Genomic DNA, 15,770 nt, shown 5'->3' on the forward strand with positions numbered 1-15,770 from the left:
TGGTTCAGTGTGTACACCACCGGCTTAAGCACGTTCATGAAACCGCCTAGAGCATATTCTTGAAAGCACTGGTGTGACTACTGCTTTACAGTAATGATGATAAATCTCCAGCAACTTGTTGCTCTGTGATTCTAACTCCTCCTACTTCTTAATCATCCTCAAACTTTTTAACCCCTTTTCTCCCCTTTCTTTTGTACCCTCATTCCCCATCTATAACATCTCACTCTCTCCTTCTTTTATTTTTCTTTCACTGCAACAAGAGATGAACAGCATGCAAACATAAATAACATAAAGTTTAGCCTCAAAAATACCAAAGGGTTTTATTCAAATATACACTTTCTGTCTGTAGATTCATAACCCCCTATTGAAACACAAGAAACCTTCAGCTTACATTTGTTTGCTCAGCTGTTGGACAGGATGAATAACAAAAAAATATTCAAAGTAGAACTTGTTTTGTTTTAGTCACCCCACTTAGACCAACCTTACCCAAGCTTCCTGTCAAAATGCTATATCACTATCACATGACATTGACATCCAACTATATTAATGATAACCTGAAGCAGCAGCAGTTGTTCAGTGAACACATCAGTCTGTCATTCGTTTCACACGTTCTTAGACTTTGCATCCTTATAATGGAAGCCATCTATGAAAATAATGAAGACAAAGATCCTGTCTGCCATGTTTTCAAATCAAATCCACCAGGTAAGAGTGAACTTAAAGATAAAAAAAAAATAATTTACTTTATGTTTGTCTATTGAGGTTTCAGTTATAATTTTCCCCTATAGCTTCCATCAAGTCCAACAGGAAATGCTATCTCAGTGTTATTACTTTCATGGTGATGCTGAGTGTTCTTCTTCTGGCTGGACTCGTCATTCTCGGCCTCCTCTGTGAGTATTTAACTCACAACAGACCAATTGTGAATGCAAGTTTCATTCTTTCTTTAACATTCAAGTCAAAAGTGTAATTTAATTTTTTGCCTTTTATTAAGTTGTAGAATAGGAGGCTGCATGGTAATCTGGTGGTTTGCACTTTTGTTCCAAATATTTAAATCCCAGCTGGATTTTTTTCTGTGTGTAGTTTGCATGTTCTCCTCGGACACACAAGGGTTTTTCTGCTTCCTCCCACAGTCCAAAAATATGCTTCATTGTAGGACGGAAAACCCAAAAACATTTATCCTGCAGTGGTGCAGATAATAGGTCTGTCTATAGGAGGCTTTATTAGTTGCCTATGGATTTTTTAATCTTTGCAAGAGGTTTTATTTTATTTAGTTCACTGTCTTTGTTTAAAAATTTAGTGTGCTATTATAACACAACAGGAAGTGGTATAGGTCATTATATTTAAAGTTTTAAAATAAACTAGAACAATTTAAGTTAAAATTGCAAAGGAAAGCATAAACAGGAAGAGGTAGAATTTATAAGTGTAATTTTGATGAACCAGTCAAACTGGACAGTTGTTCAACAAGGTCAAAGAAGCCAAATAAAAGGATTTTAGGTGGTCATGAATGCTTCAAAATCTGAGTCTTAATACATTTTTGTCTACAGTTTTTTATGAAAGATATTCAATTTCAATTCAATTTCAATTTCAAGATTTTATTTGTCACATACAAAGTTATATTTAGCAAATACAACCAGTAGTGAAATGTATGCCAGGTCCACTCCGTGGACAGTGCAAATAATAAGGAAAACAGCACAGATGAAAATATACATAATAATTGTTAATTCAAGACTATTTTCAGTGTAACAGCAAAGAAAAGAATGATTTTCTAGGATGCGTTGTCATGGATGCTAAAGATTAAAGTTGTGTGAAATATAATGAGTTGATATTTTTATTTATCAGCTTTATGCTATTCCTCTTACATGAATTTTTGTTTTTTACATGAGAAAATTTTCCTTGAAGAACCATTGAAAATAACCTTATATAGAAGATTACACCACAAACATTTTCATGTGTGGTTATTCTGAGGGGTCTCATGTTAAAATCATTATTTAGCTCAATAGAAATCGTAGTGGGTACTTTTGTCATTTATGTAGATGTTTACACACAAAAACCAATGAACAGGCTTTACTCCTTCTTGCAAAGGCTCATTATGTTGCTTCAGAGTTTTACAGTATTACATAACATTTGTAAATGTTCTTTAGGCCTCAGTGCTTCATTTTATAATGGAGTTTTAGGGCCAGGTTACAAAAACATTTTTTTTTAATTACGACTTTTAAGTCGTAAATTTACGAGAAAGAAAGTCATAACTGTTGAATTACGAGATTTGAACTCGTAAATTTACAAGATTTTATCTAATAAATTTACGATTTCAAATCTTGTAAATTTACAAGAAATAAAGTCATAGATTAAGGAGGAAAAAACACCAAAGTTTTCCATTTATCGGAGCCTAGCTTGAAGATAAAATATGTGGAGCCTTTTGTGAAGCTTTATTTCCGGATAAGAGGTTTAAAAGTTAAAGACATTCTGAACCTTTTGGCAACTCAAAATCAGATTATTTTCAGTAGAGCCGTCTTTCTGGGGTTTAGTGTCAGTAAAGCGGAGTTTCATATGTAAAATAAGGAGCTCAGAGACACGTTTGGGTGTAGAGGACCGCTGCAGCCTTTATTTTCCTTTTCATTCACACACCCTGAAGTTCATTTTTTACCTTACGTCATGAACCTGTCATCCGAACACCAATGCAGACGTAAACAGTGTTGCATACGCCGCCTCCTCCAGATAAAACGTCCCGTTTCAGTATAAAACAATAAAGATGCATGAAAATAGTCTGTTATATTAGCATTAGAACGTAGCGATGCCAAAAAGTGCTCTTCCTCAGACGGAAGCGTCACACAAACATAGAGATCTGGTCTTTGGTGGAGGAAGAAATGATTCAAGTGGACAGCTGCAGGGATACCGATGTCTTCATCAAGGGGCAGCTATACCCTGCAAACCACCCATTATTAAATAAAAAGTGTATAAATTGTAAATCAAAGCTTCCAAACATTTGGAGCGTTATCAATAAACATTCAGCTCATCTGTTCCATTGAGTTTAATCGGTCTGCTCTGCTTTGCGCTGCTCTGTATGCTCACTTCCACTTTAATCTTGTAAATTTATGAGGTTTTTTTCACATAAACTTACGACTTCGAATCTCGTTATTTTACATTTTTTTTATTTTGGTGGCCCTAAAACTCCGTCGCATCATTTGACCCACTTGATTGAAATGTTTTGCTGCAGATACTAGAAAATGTCTAACAGGATATGATTAAAGTTTTTCTAAGACATTTTTATCTGATCATGTAAATAAGACTTCCTCATAGCATTGTTAGTTGTGGTGTAACACAGGTCTCTGTGCTTGGTCTAATGTGCTTTTGTCTTTGCATGCCTCTATCAGGTAACCTTATTAGGCAGCACAGCATGAATCACTTTTTTCACAGTCTGGCAGTTTTGAAACTTCTCTAAAAAGTCTTCAGCTGGTCGAACAAGCTACGCCCACAAGTCAGAAGATCTGTGTTATATTTGATCTTTTAGCCTTTATTGAAGAAATCCTAAATCCCTAAAGAAATCTTATAGACTGATACTATGGAGAAACAAATTTGGTTCAAAGACTCACGTAACAAATCAATCTCTAATGATTTAAGAAATATCAGTTCAGAAAATAATTATTTAATTTGGTTTGTGGTTAATTTCTTTCCATGAAGATCTGTCTTTATGCACTAATTTTTTAAAGTCTATGTCTACATGTTGGGTAATAATGGTAATCTTGTCTGTGCACCTTTAGTCTTATCGTCTCTAAGCGAACTGCACTTGTTCCACCATCCATTTTGCTTAAGTCACTGATGACATTTTTATTTTGGCCTGATTTCATTTCAGATGGTGACTTGTCAGAAATGTCTGACAACAAAGATAATTTGACTGAGCATCTGAATGCTGTTATTGAGAGGATGAATTCCAGCCTCATTGAAACAAACAAGAAGCTGATGGACTGTAAGTCTGAAAATCCTTTATTAAAAATGTAAATTTGTGAAGATGTTTCTTTACCATGTATCATTCCAATGGATTCTCTAAAAGAAAAAGAAAAGAAAAAAGAGTAAACAAAAAGGCTCTAAGAAGCTCGTCAAACAAGTGGTTGAACAGGCAATGGCCACAGGTCAAATGAAGATCTGTTTTTATATTTGACCTTTTTTATCTTTTATTATAGCAGAACCTTAAGCAATCTTTGCAAAGAACTACATGTAAGTCTCTGTTTCTAAATGTAATAACGGTTTCCTTGTATAAGCCAACAAAATGTGGTACAAAGACTTGTTTAACAAATCAGTTAGCTCAGCTTAGAAGAGAAAAATGAAAATAATGGAGATCTGTCTTTAGGCTCCCATTTCTCAGGGTGTTTTTAGACTGGACACGTTTGGTTAGTTTAAAATGAACCAGGGTCTAATGTTTACCTCAGTAATCCTCAAAACACTTTTAGTCTGAATATGACTAAGCGATTCCTGGTCTCTGACTCGTCTTTTGAGATGGTTTCGGTCTGTTTCCAATCAGACTGAGCTCCAGTTAACTCTTAGTTTCTTCAGTCTGAATAGGCTCTGTGCTCAGAGAGGAGCAACTAACCCAGAACCACAAAAGCACGACATTACGGGATGTAAACACACTAAGGGAGCAACAATGAGACACAGCAACTTGTCGAAATGTGGTCGGACGAATGCATGCTCATTAAAACAACTTTTAACGTGATACACATAGTTTCTAACACTGTTTTCCTGACAATCTATATATGTCATAAACACTTATCAACATACCATCTTAGTTGTCCCCTCCTCAGTAACCGCCCTGCAGCATGCCTGCACCGTATCAAAGTAGCGAGTAAAAAGTGTTGTACCTAACGTTGATCTGGATGTTCCAAATTGGTGAGCGAAATATAGAATTTGAATAAGGAAACAAGGACTGCAAAGCCTTGGACTTCCATTATTCTTTCTGTTTTTACTTAGCCCCACCCTTTTAATTCCTGACCAATGATTGAAGAAAACTTTAGTCACGTGGCTTTGTTTATAAGCTTTGGTTCGAAACAGAATAGTCAAGATTGTTTCCAGTGAATGACATAATTTCTCTGATTTTTAAAGTTTGTTTTTAGTATCCTCTTTCATTTAATGCTGGGGTTTTCAAACTACAGCCCGGGGGCAAACTGCGGCACGCGGGTCTGTTTTTATTGGCCCGCAGCGAATTTTGAAAATATAATTGAATATGGCCCAATGGCGCTTGAGCTCGACTCTGTTGCACTTCTCTGTTTCAACACTAGATGGAGTCAGTCACAGAAAGGTGTGTTGCGGAGTGGGTGTGTGCTGAGCTGGGCGTTTGCCACGAGAGAGAGGGGGAGGAGCGTGCAGGTGGAGATGGGTGTGTGAGCACAGAGCGGAGGTGTGGGGGGTCGATATATTGTGTGTTCAGAGGACGGAGCGTTTTAATAAATAGCATTCTGAACTGTGAAAAAGTATTTCCTTTATGTAAAAAAGAACTTGTTGTTGTTGTTTGTCCCAAAGTGTAATTGTAAAATGAAGCTTTTTAAATTGTGTGAGTTTAATGTTAAATTGTCCTCGTTGGTCACCCATAAGCCCTTTTTTTTGGTCTACTTTTCTGAGAAAACAGGACTTCAACTCTTTATAATCTATAAAATCGTGCACTCTGCCAGTCAACCACACTAGCGGCTACGTATGTAAAGATCTGCTGGCTTCAGCTGCTCAATAAACCCGTTCTGAACTGCCTGGTTGGAATGAGGTTTCCTTGTCTGAGTGAATGTTTCATTTTGACGTGCGCTAGTTTTATGTGGCACAGATCAGCATCACTGCTCCCACTGAGAGCAATGTTCTTCACATTATAGGTGAGTTAAAAATACACAGTAATCATGTGTCAATATGTCACCTCTTGTGTGCTGCCCGGACCTTTGCTCATTTTTCTGTAATTAATCATAATTTTAAAGTCGTTGAAAGCAAACATATATATATATATATATTAAACCTACTAAACCTACTATATTAAACCTACTATTTTCTTCAGGAACTTCAATTTGCTCTAAATTCTCCATCGTTGTCCTATATGAGTTGGAATGTTGTTGGGATTACATGTCAGTGGGAGTTGCAGCAGTGACACAAGTTGATAGTCAGGAGCTTGGTTTGCATAGCCAGCAGGAAGTCGGACCTGTTCCCGGTGCACTTTGGACTCCGGCAGGGCTGCCCCTTTATTACTGGTTCTGTTCATAGTTTTTATGGACATAATTTCTAGGCGCAGCCAGAAATGGTTTGGGGACCACAGGATTTCATTTCTGCTCTTTGCAGATGATGTTATCCTGTTGGCTTCATCGAGACAAGATGTCAAGCATACACTGGGGCAGTTTGCTGCAGAGTGAGAAGGGGCTGGGATGAGGGACGGCACCGCTGAGGGGGAGAGAGAGCCAGAAAGCAAAACTCTCAATTCACCGGTCGATCTTCGTTCTTTTTAATACTCACCTATGGTATTTTGTGATAGTAAAACCTGTCCAACACAAAAAGCATTCAGCTCTAATCTGTTTGCTCAGCTGTTGGACAGAACAAGTTGAAAAAAAATTAAATAAATAAAAATACTCACCTATTGTCATGAGCTCTAGGTCATGACTGAAAGAATCAGGTCCCGAATACAAAAGGCTGAAATGAGCTTCCTCCGTACGGTGGCTGGGTACTCCCTTAGAGACAGGGTGAGAAGCTCAGTCACCCGCAGAGAGCTCGGAGTAGAACCGCAGGTCCCCACATCCTGAGGATCTAGTTGAGGTGGCTCGGGCATCTGGTCCGGATGTTCCAGGCATGTCCCAATGGATGAAGGCCAGGGGAAGACTCAGGACACGCTGGAGAGACTATATCTGTTGGCTGCCCTGGGAACACTTGGGGTCCTCCCAGAGGAGCTGGAGGTAGTGGCTGGGGAGAGGGAAGTCCTGGATTCTCTGCTTAGACTTCTGCCCCCACCACCCATTCCATGAGCAGAAGAATATGCATGGATGGATAAAAGCAGCATCTTTCATTATTTCATGGAACTCAAAAACATTTAAGAACATTAATAATGGTAAAAGTTTACGTAGTGTGATAAGGTTGATGGAGTTAATTGTAAGAAAATGAATTGATTCATAATAATAACAGCTTTTTTTAAATTATTATTCTGTTAAAATTATAACTTGACGCTGTGGTGGATAGATAAAGCAGTCAATCTCTGTTCTGAGGATTGCAGGTTTAGTTCCCTCCTTGCCTGCTCATGTGTCGAAGTGTCCTTAGGGAAGACACCAAACCCCACATTGCTCACAGTAGTTGAGGTAGGCGCCAGTGTTCAGCAGTGGAGCCACCATCAGTTTGTGAATGTGTGTTTGTGTTGGTGAATGGGACTGAGACTGTAAAGAAAAAAAGGTCTGCCATATTTGCCACATTGGATGGCATTAACTTGATGTGTAACTTTGGTAAAGTTAACAAATACGTCCTCATTAATTGGTATTATACCACATAAAAGGCCAGGTTCTAATGTTGTAGCAATTGCTTCAAAAAAAAATATCTACCGTAAATTCCGGACTACAAAGCGCACCTGATTACTAGCCACACCCACTCATTTTCACGTGTTTAACTACTTTTATACATACACAAGCCACGTCAGAGTACAAGCCACATGTGTTAGGCAACATTGTCATCCTGACAGATCACGTCCTGACTCCCAGAGTAAGTGTGATTCATTAGCACACTGTGGGTGGAGTCAGCTTTGCCTCAGGCTCATGTATTTGAGTATATTAACATCTGCCAAACAGCATGGACCTTTATTCTGTTCACAAGTTCCTCAGTTATGGTTTTTTTATTTCATTTTATTTTTTTTTACTTATTGACAATCTAGGTATCATACATAAAATTACAAACAGTAACCATATAATCAACATTACATCCCTCAGTTAGGATGAGGAAATTTACATCCGCGATTCCCCATTTCCCATGAGTCTTAGGGGCTGAAGGCGGGGCCAACGCCCGGCTCGCCACACTTTTATACGTGTTTAAGAATGAGCAAGTATCAGCAGTGCATGGAGGGGTGAACGGGAACAGCTTTCCTTCCGCTTGTGTCGCGGCAGCGTTATGGTAGTAACAGGGCTGGTTAAAAAAACACACCAGTAAAATAAAGCAGCGGCGACTGAAAAGCGCGCGCCTCAGAGCGATACGCGCGCCTCAGCGGCGCGTGCGTAAGAAGTTTCCTTCCACAACAAACACTGTTGCTCCGCAGACGCCTCTGCACTCCGCGCTCGCCCCGCGGGCTCCTCGTCTCCCCTTCCTATTTTCTCCGACAGCTCTGGCCAGGGCGGCTCCAAGGAGGAGCGCTTCGTCCCCATTCTGCGCTGGACGGAGCAAATCGTGTCTGTGCAGAGCAATCGGACTTAACACTGAACGTTTTGTGGATGAGAGGCGGATGCGTTGTTACGAGTGGGAGCCATCAGACTGCCATCGGCCCCGCAGCTCTATGTGAACGAGCAGCAGGAGAACATGTCTCCAGCTCACACAGCGGCTGTGGGTCGGCGTGAGGTTTTCGATGCAAAATTCCGCTCAGTCCTTAAAAACCGTAAAAACGATCACGTCGTATTGTGTTTCCAGTCGTGTCCCGACAAAATAAAGGCTGATGTTATTCCCAGATATTTACGTGCAGCCAGCCGAGTCACTATGACTCAGAGGTAAATTCACTCCATGCGCTTTTCTCTCCGTCACCCAGCTAACGGGCTTTTCCAAACCCGTTGGTGATGGTGGATTTTTTTCACGCTGCTTTTCACGATTGCTTTTAACTTGAAAGCTGCGTCATATTGTAGTGGCGATCACATGCACGTTGGGTCTAATGGCACCAAAGGATTCTGGGATACGATTCTGGGATCGTTTTTACGATCATGGTGCATAAAAACAGTTTATTATTCTGATTGTAGGTCACTATTGCGCTGGCTTTGCGTCATGTGGCGCTTCAGAGAAAGCTTTGGAGCGCGAACAGAACCGGCCGGCTGTTCCACGCAACCGGACCACGTCTCTGTGCAAAGGGGCGGGACTTATAGCTTCGTGTTTGCAGGCAGGACAGAGTGCTTTGTTACGGCGTGCTCTCCGGATGAGGTTTCAGACTGCAGTCTGTCCGGCTGCTCTGCGTGAGCGAGCTGCCGGCACCAGTTTTCAGCTAACAAAGGCAGCTTTTGAATGCAAAAAAAGGCACTGCAGAGTCAGACACAGGGTCAGGAGACAAAAGATTAGGTCCAGATAAAACGCTCGGTAAGGACGGCATACAATACATCGCACTGAACTTCACTCAGTGCAAAGCTTAGGTATGCTGTGGTTGATTAAATGGATGAAAGTCAGGTGTGGGGCATCCAGGAAATGTGTAAACTCTGGGGACGGCTCCCGCTGGTGACCAGAGGGGGAGGCAGAGCTCTTACTTCTGACTGTTCCACTGAAAGTTTTTTTCCTTTTTTTGCTTTAATGAGGATAAATTAGTATTGTACTGTAAATTGAAAATGGATCCAGAAAGACTCAAACACGTTTGTTGTAAACTCATTATTACTTTGACAAATTGGTCTTTCTTAAAAGAAAGTTTACAGTATTGGCCACTGTAAACCTGTGAGCCACAGGAATCCTTCATGAAAACATTGATGGACAGACGCTTGTTTGTAAAGGATTAATTAGTTTGTTGATATCATCTGTTTTGTGCTTATGCTTGTTTTGTAACGTAAGATAATAATAGTTTATTAAATGTTCTTTTATTTTTATTTTTTTGATGATATCCTATTTAAATTCAAATCTGTTTAAATTATTATCTCATATTAAGTTTTACATTTTGAAAGTGTTTCTTTTTTATTTTTACCAATCATGTTGAAAGGCTGCTGAACAGCATTATGAGTCTCAGCAAAAATACATTTATTTATTTTAACACCATTTTTAAATTTTTTGCAGACTTTTCTTTTTGAATTCAGAGATCAATCAGTTTGGATTGGACTGACTGACAAAGTCCAGGAGGGGACCTGGAAATGGGTAGATGGAAGTCCTCTGACTCTGAAGTGAGTGTTCAGTCTGGATCAGTGCTACTAAAACACAGAGTGGGCTGGGGGTTGGTTTAGCTGCTTGCATAATTGTTTTTCCTGTAGTGGAGTAAAAAGCACAACATTAACACATTTCTATTTATGTTTTTATGGAAAATTTAGTTTTTTCCTTGAGAAATACAAATACTTGGATGCTTGTCTGTATGCTGCCTGAATCAGATTCTTTTATTTTCTGACCTGACAGGTTCTGGGAAAAGGATCAGCCTGATAATGGTGGTGGAAGGGAGTCTTACGGAGAAGAAGACTGTGTTCAAATTAGAAATACTCCTGGATTTTGGAATGATGTTTCATGTGAAACTTCTCTGCGGTGGATCTGTGAAAAAGGAGCAACTTTATTTGTTTGAAAATTACTTTCAATTAAGATATATTTTGATCTGCTTTTATCTTTCAGAAAACATACATGGTAGACCATGCAAAAAAATATTTTCTTCTTTTCTAAGGTAAAAAAAAATTCCAGAAGCTCAATTAGAAAGTGAGATAAATGTTTAAAAAATATTACCTACTTAAAGAACGTAATCAGTTCTTATATCAAAATCTACTTTTTTCGTATGTCTGGACAGTGGGATAGGGGGAAAGGTAGAGTTTAGAATGAATGAATTACAAAAGATATGGGGGGGAATGAAGAGAGTGTTTGAATGTAGGTCACTGGGAAAGGATGCGAAAATGAGATTGCATGAGGGTGTGGTGGTGCCTGCAGCATTATATGGGGCTGAAACATGGAGTCTGAAAGTGGTGGAAAAGAGGAAGCTGAATGTAGCTGAGATGAGATGTTTGAGGAGTATGTGTGGTGTGACGCGTATGGATCGTGTGAGAACTGAAGTAATCCGCGAGAGAACTGGTGTGAACTGGTTTCCTCTTGGGGATCCATTGTTCTTGGGCACCACCAGCTTGACCTGTAGGGGGTGCTGTTGTTGCAGTGCCCGTTCTCGTTGGGCGGGCCGGGGTCCCACTCTGTGGTCTAATAGCCATGGAGTGGGCCCTGGGCTGCTTTTTGCTGGGCGGGCGCTGTGGTAGTGACCCCTGTGGTCGGGCTGGGCCTTGGAATGAATGGATCCCCATGATATCGTTTCCTCACACCAGTACCAGGCCAGACCTTCTTTAAGCTGCAGTTCTTTGTTTCTGTTCAGGGTTCTACTGGGGTAACTGGGTGGGTGGGGGCGGGGGGTGGTGAGGGAGGGGTCCCTTCTTTGTGTGATTGTCCTTTGTTTTCCGTTTTTAACAACTTTCATTTTTTATGACTGTTTTATCTGTTTTTATGTTAAGCGCTTTGTGTTTTTAACCAAAATGAAAGGCGCTATATAAATAAATAAAGTTTGAGTTTGAGTTTGATGCGAGGGTTGGCTTATAGAGGGGAGTGGGAGTGCTCCTGGGGAGTGGGAGTGCTTCCAGACTCCAGTTGGCTCATCCGTGCTCCAGTTCCTGACCGTCTACCTCGCCTTTGCTCCCGCTCCTACACCTGGCTGTGGATCCTGCCTCTGGCTCATCTCTGGCTCGTCTCTGCTCTGTACCTGACCGACCTCGTCTCTGCTCCTGCTCCTACACCTGGCTGTGGTTCCTGTCTCCGGCTCGACTCGCACCTTTGACTGTCTCCCCAACCACAGCTGTATGAAGCTCGTCTGCTGGACTTTAAATGTGTAGTTGTAGATTTAGATAAGTTAATTCTTCTCTTAAAGTTCTGGTAAATCGCCTGTCCGTCCTGGGGGAGGATCCCTCCTTCATGTGGGCACCCCTGAGGTTTCTTCGTTTTTTCCGTAATCCGTTTTTTTTAGGAGTTTTTCCTTACCGCGAAGGAGGGTCTAAGGGCAGGGATGCCAGTACAGCTTAGTCAGTTTGTTAGTTCATTTTAGTATTTTCCTATTGAACTCTTTGTATTCGTGATCCTTTTGAGTTCATGTTTCACTTCAAAGACCATCGAGACGACTGTTGTTGTGATTTTGGGCTATACAAATAAAATTGAATTGAATTGAATAGAGCAGAGCAAAAGGCACTGGGATGGTTTGGACATGTTGAAAGAATGGAAAGGGAGCGTTTGGTGAAAAAGGTATACAAATCTGATGTGAGTGGAGTGAGAATGAGAGGATGACCACGAATGGGATGGACAGAGGGTGTAAAAAGAGCACTAAATGCAAGAGGGATGACTGTGGTGCAGGGAAGAGAGGCTGCTTAGGACAGGGATGGGTGGAGAGAGTTTGTGTATGAATGAATGGATGGGTGTGGTAGAGGTCTGGTCTTGGGATAAAGCGGCAAGGGAAAACTAGCCTTGGCTGAGGCCCTGCTGTGGAGGTGCCCACACTGGGCTGTGCAGCTGACCTTGGTGCAGTGTCATGTGGCTCAGACCAGGCCTTAGACCAGTCACACACACACACACACACACTGAAGGAGGAAGGTTTGGGGAAGAAGGAGGGAGTTAAGAATGTGTGCCCTGTCTAGGCTACCCCACTTTGGTGGGACACACCTTAGGTATATAGATAAAGATAAATAGGCTTTGTGTCTGACGATTTTGTTTTTAAATTTGACATTTCAAAGCCAATCGAAGAAATACTTTTTTGACTCCAGTTGAATGAGATTTCTACATCATGTGGTATCTTACACAGTGTTGGCTTCTGCCAACAAAGTCAACTTTCATGGAACACCTATTTCATTTGTACATTATAGCTCATACTTGGTGAGAGTTTTCTGTGGCATCTTCTCTCTATGCAAAGCATGTTAGAATTAAAATAGGAGTGGGATTACATAAACTTGCTTCTTCCCACTCCTTTTCAAGCAATAAGTCAAACTCTACTTATACTTTAGTTAATGATCACTGTATTTATTTAAGCAAATGTGATTTAAGTGACGTTTTTGTTTGTTTTATTTTCTGTCTTTTTAATCTATGCATTTAATCATTTCTGTAATAAGTTTGATAAATATGTGTAAATTCTTTATTGCTTTGACTACAATGCTTGAAATAAATCAATAAATCAAATCAAAATTTGTTAAAGGGAATAACAACATAAAAATGTTCATTCTTTGTATTTTTCTGTGTTTTGTTATACATTTATAAAACAACAAAACACAACAAATTACTAAGGGATGTGATAACCAAACAATAATAGCACATTGGAGTCAGTTTACTTACTACACACCACAATACCGGTAGGTTAGATTTTTTTGATTGATTATTTTATTTCAAGAATGTAGCTGTTCATTTTTACATAAATTGGAGTTCTAGCTCATAAAACCCACAAAAAACAGGATTTCAGAGAATACCTCTGAGAAATCACTGTTTACTTCTTAGTTTTTGCAAAATGACAAGGACTGAGATTTTGATCACATCAATTCAATTAAAGTATTTTTAAAAATTAAGATGCCATCAGCTTGTGACATTTTGTGGCAGTTATGGAAGCCCAAATTTTCTTGATGCTGCCGTCAGCTCTTGTGTGTTTTGAAGTCTTGTGCCCCTCCTTTACTTCCTAATAATACATTTTCATTGGACATTGCAGCCCAAATCTGACTGACTGTGGAAATTTCCCACTGGACCTCCAGCAGTTTGGGTTCTGCTCCTCAACTAGTCTCCCTCCAAACCCTTGGATCTTAATTCCCAAATAAAAGACACACTTTTCTTTTAGCTGAAAACAGGATCTTGGACCAATGGCCAACAGTCCAGTCCTTCTTCTCCTTGGCCCCATAGAGATGCTTCCTCTGTTTGTCCAGGTCCAGAAGTGGTTTGACCCGAGAAACAAGACATTTGTAGCCCATCTCCTAAACCTGTCTGAGTATTGTGGTTTTTGAAGTTGTTCCCCCGTCTCATTCCACTCTTTCTGGATTGCTGCAGCTTCTTGAATCTTTTGATAATCCGCTAAACACCACAGTCGTCTCTTTTGCTGGTGCATCTTCTCCTGCCACATTTTGCCCTTTCATTGGACTTTCTGTTGATCTGCATGAACATAGCGCTCTGTGAACAACCAGCCTCCTTAGCTATGAACTTTGGTGGCTGATGATAGATAGATAGATAGATAGATAGATAGATAGATAGATAGATAGATAGATAGATAGATAGATAGATAGATAGATAGATAGATAGATAGATAGATAGATAGATAGATAGATAGATAGATAGATAGATAGATAGATAGATAGATAGATAGATAGATAGATATGTTCAAATTGAGCTGCAGTTATTTTATTGCCTTGTTTGCCATGTTTTCTGAAAGGTTAAAAAGTGTTCGTTTGAAGACATTTTCAAACAAATACATTTGCTTCCTTTTCACTGGTCCACTGCAGAGAAGTTTGATCCATTCATTGAAACAACCACATTTAATGTAAAAGTTTCAGTTTTATTTGACATTCATAGATGTTCATTTACTCAAAGTTGTGACTCCGGCATTTCATTTTGGGATTGGGTCTGGGCTGAAACCAGGTTGTTTCTTTTTTTAAATTGCTGCCTTGATGACTTGCTTCGACCTTTCAGTGGGATTAAAAAAAAAAAAAAGAAGAATCTGTCCAAACCAGATAAGATGGATTTATAAAACATTCTGATGATGAGTTAGTGTAGATGTATATATGTACTGTGCACATACGTGTGGTTTAACAACACTAAAAATAGTTTGGTCACAGAACAGTGGGGATGGGGATTACTTCTTTTAAGCACCATGAGTGTGTGAAGGGGAGAGGATGATGACAGCTGTGCGATGTACAATGTTTAGCGTGTCAAAGTAAAGTGCAGAGTACATCTTATCACATGTCTTTCCCTCTATTGTAGCATTGCTACAGTGTGTGTCCGCCACATATAATATACCGGTCCATGAGAAATTTGCCAGACGCCAAACTGGTCCGTTGCGCTAAAAAGGTTGGGGACCGCTGCTCTAGATGACCCAACTCCCATTGTTAAAGTGCCTAGGATAGCACACGGGTTAAAAATGTTCCAGGAAAAACAGGATGTCCTGCAGAATGGATCAGATTTGGTTCTTCTTGCTACTTCTTCTCTGAGGAGTCTAAGTCCTGGGATGAATCAAGAGAGTTCTGCAGAGCCAGAGATGCCTATCTGGCAGTGATAAACACCAAAGACGGAAAATGTTTATTGTTTTTTTTAGTTCATGTCTGTTTGGATTACATCTTTTTCAAAGGAAATATAAAAGAAAAAATCTTAATAACAGAACTTAGACAACAACAGTAACAAGAATAATGATAATTCCTAAAATGTTAGGCACAACACACTAAACACATTACTCAAAACAAGCAAATTTGTTTGTTTTTTTAATCTACAAAATCTGAATTCCATTGTTCTGCAGAACTTCACAAAAAGACACTTTCTGTTCCTCCTGCTTGGTGTCAGGAAATAGTTTTAACATCTGTCCGGTATTTTTATGTGCAGCTGTTGCAACAACATTAGAGTCTTAGCTATGGCCTTGTTGATTTTTACACCGCACAACTTCTATACAAAGCCAGTGGGAAACCATTAACATTCAATATCCAAAAACAGTTCTTAGAAAATGAAGGAACAAACAAACTGAGGGGATATGGAACGTGAGGAGGATGGATTTTGTCTTCAAATAATCAGTTGTTTTGGTGAGTGAAATTATCAATATAATAAATTATATTCCAAAATTATGAGGTTGTTTTCATTTGTATAGTGATTTATATTATTTATTTAGATCCCCTCAACTCCTCATTAACCCTTGTGCTATCCTATGACCCCACCCTTACATT

This window comes from Oryzias latipes, chromosome 21 (assembly GCF_053564925.1).
Source record: "Oryzias latipes strain Hd-rR chromosome 21, Olatipes_Hd-rR_3.1".
Taxonomy (NCBI): domain Eukaryota; kingdom Metazoa; phylum Chordata; class Actinopteri; order Beloniformes; family Adrianichthyidae; genus Oryzias; species Oryzias latipes.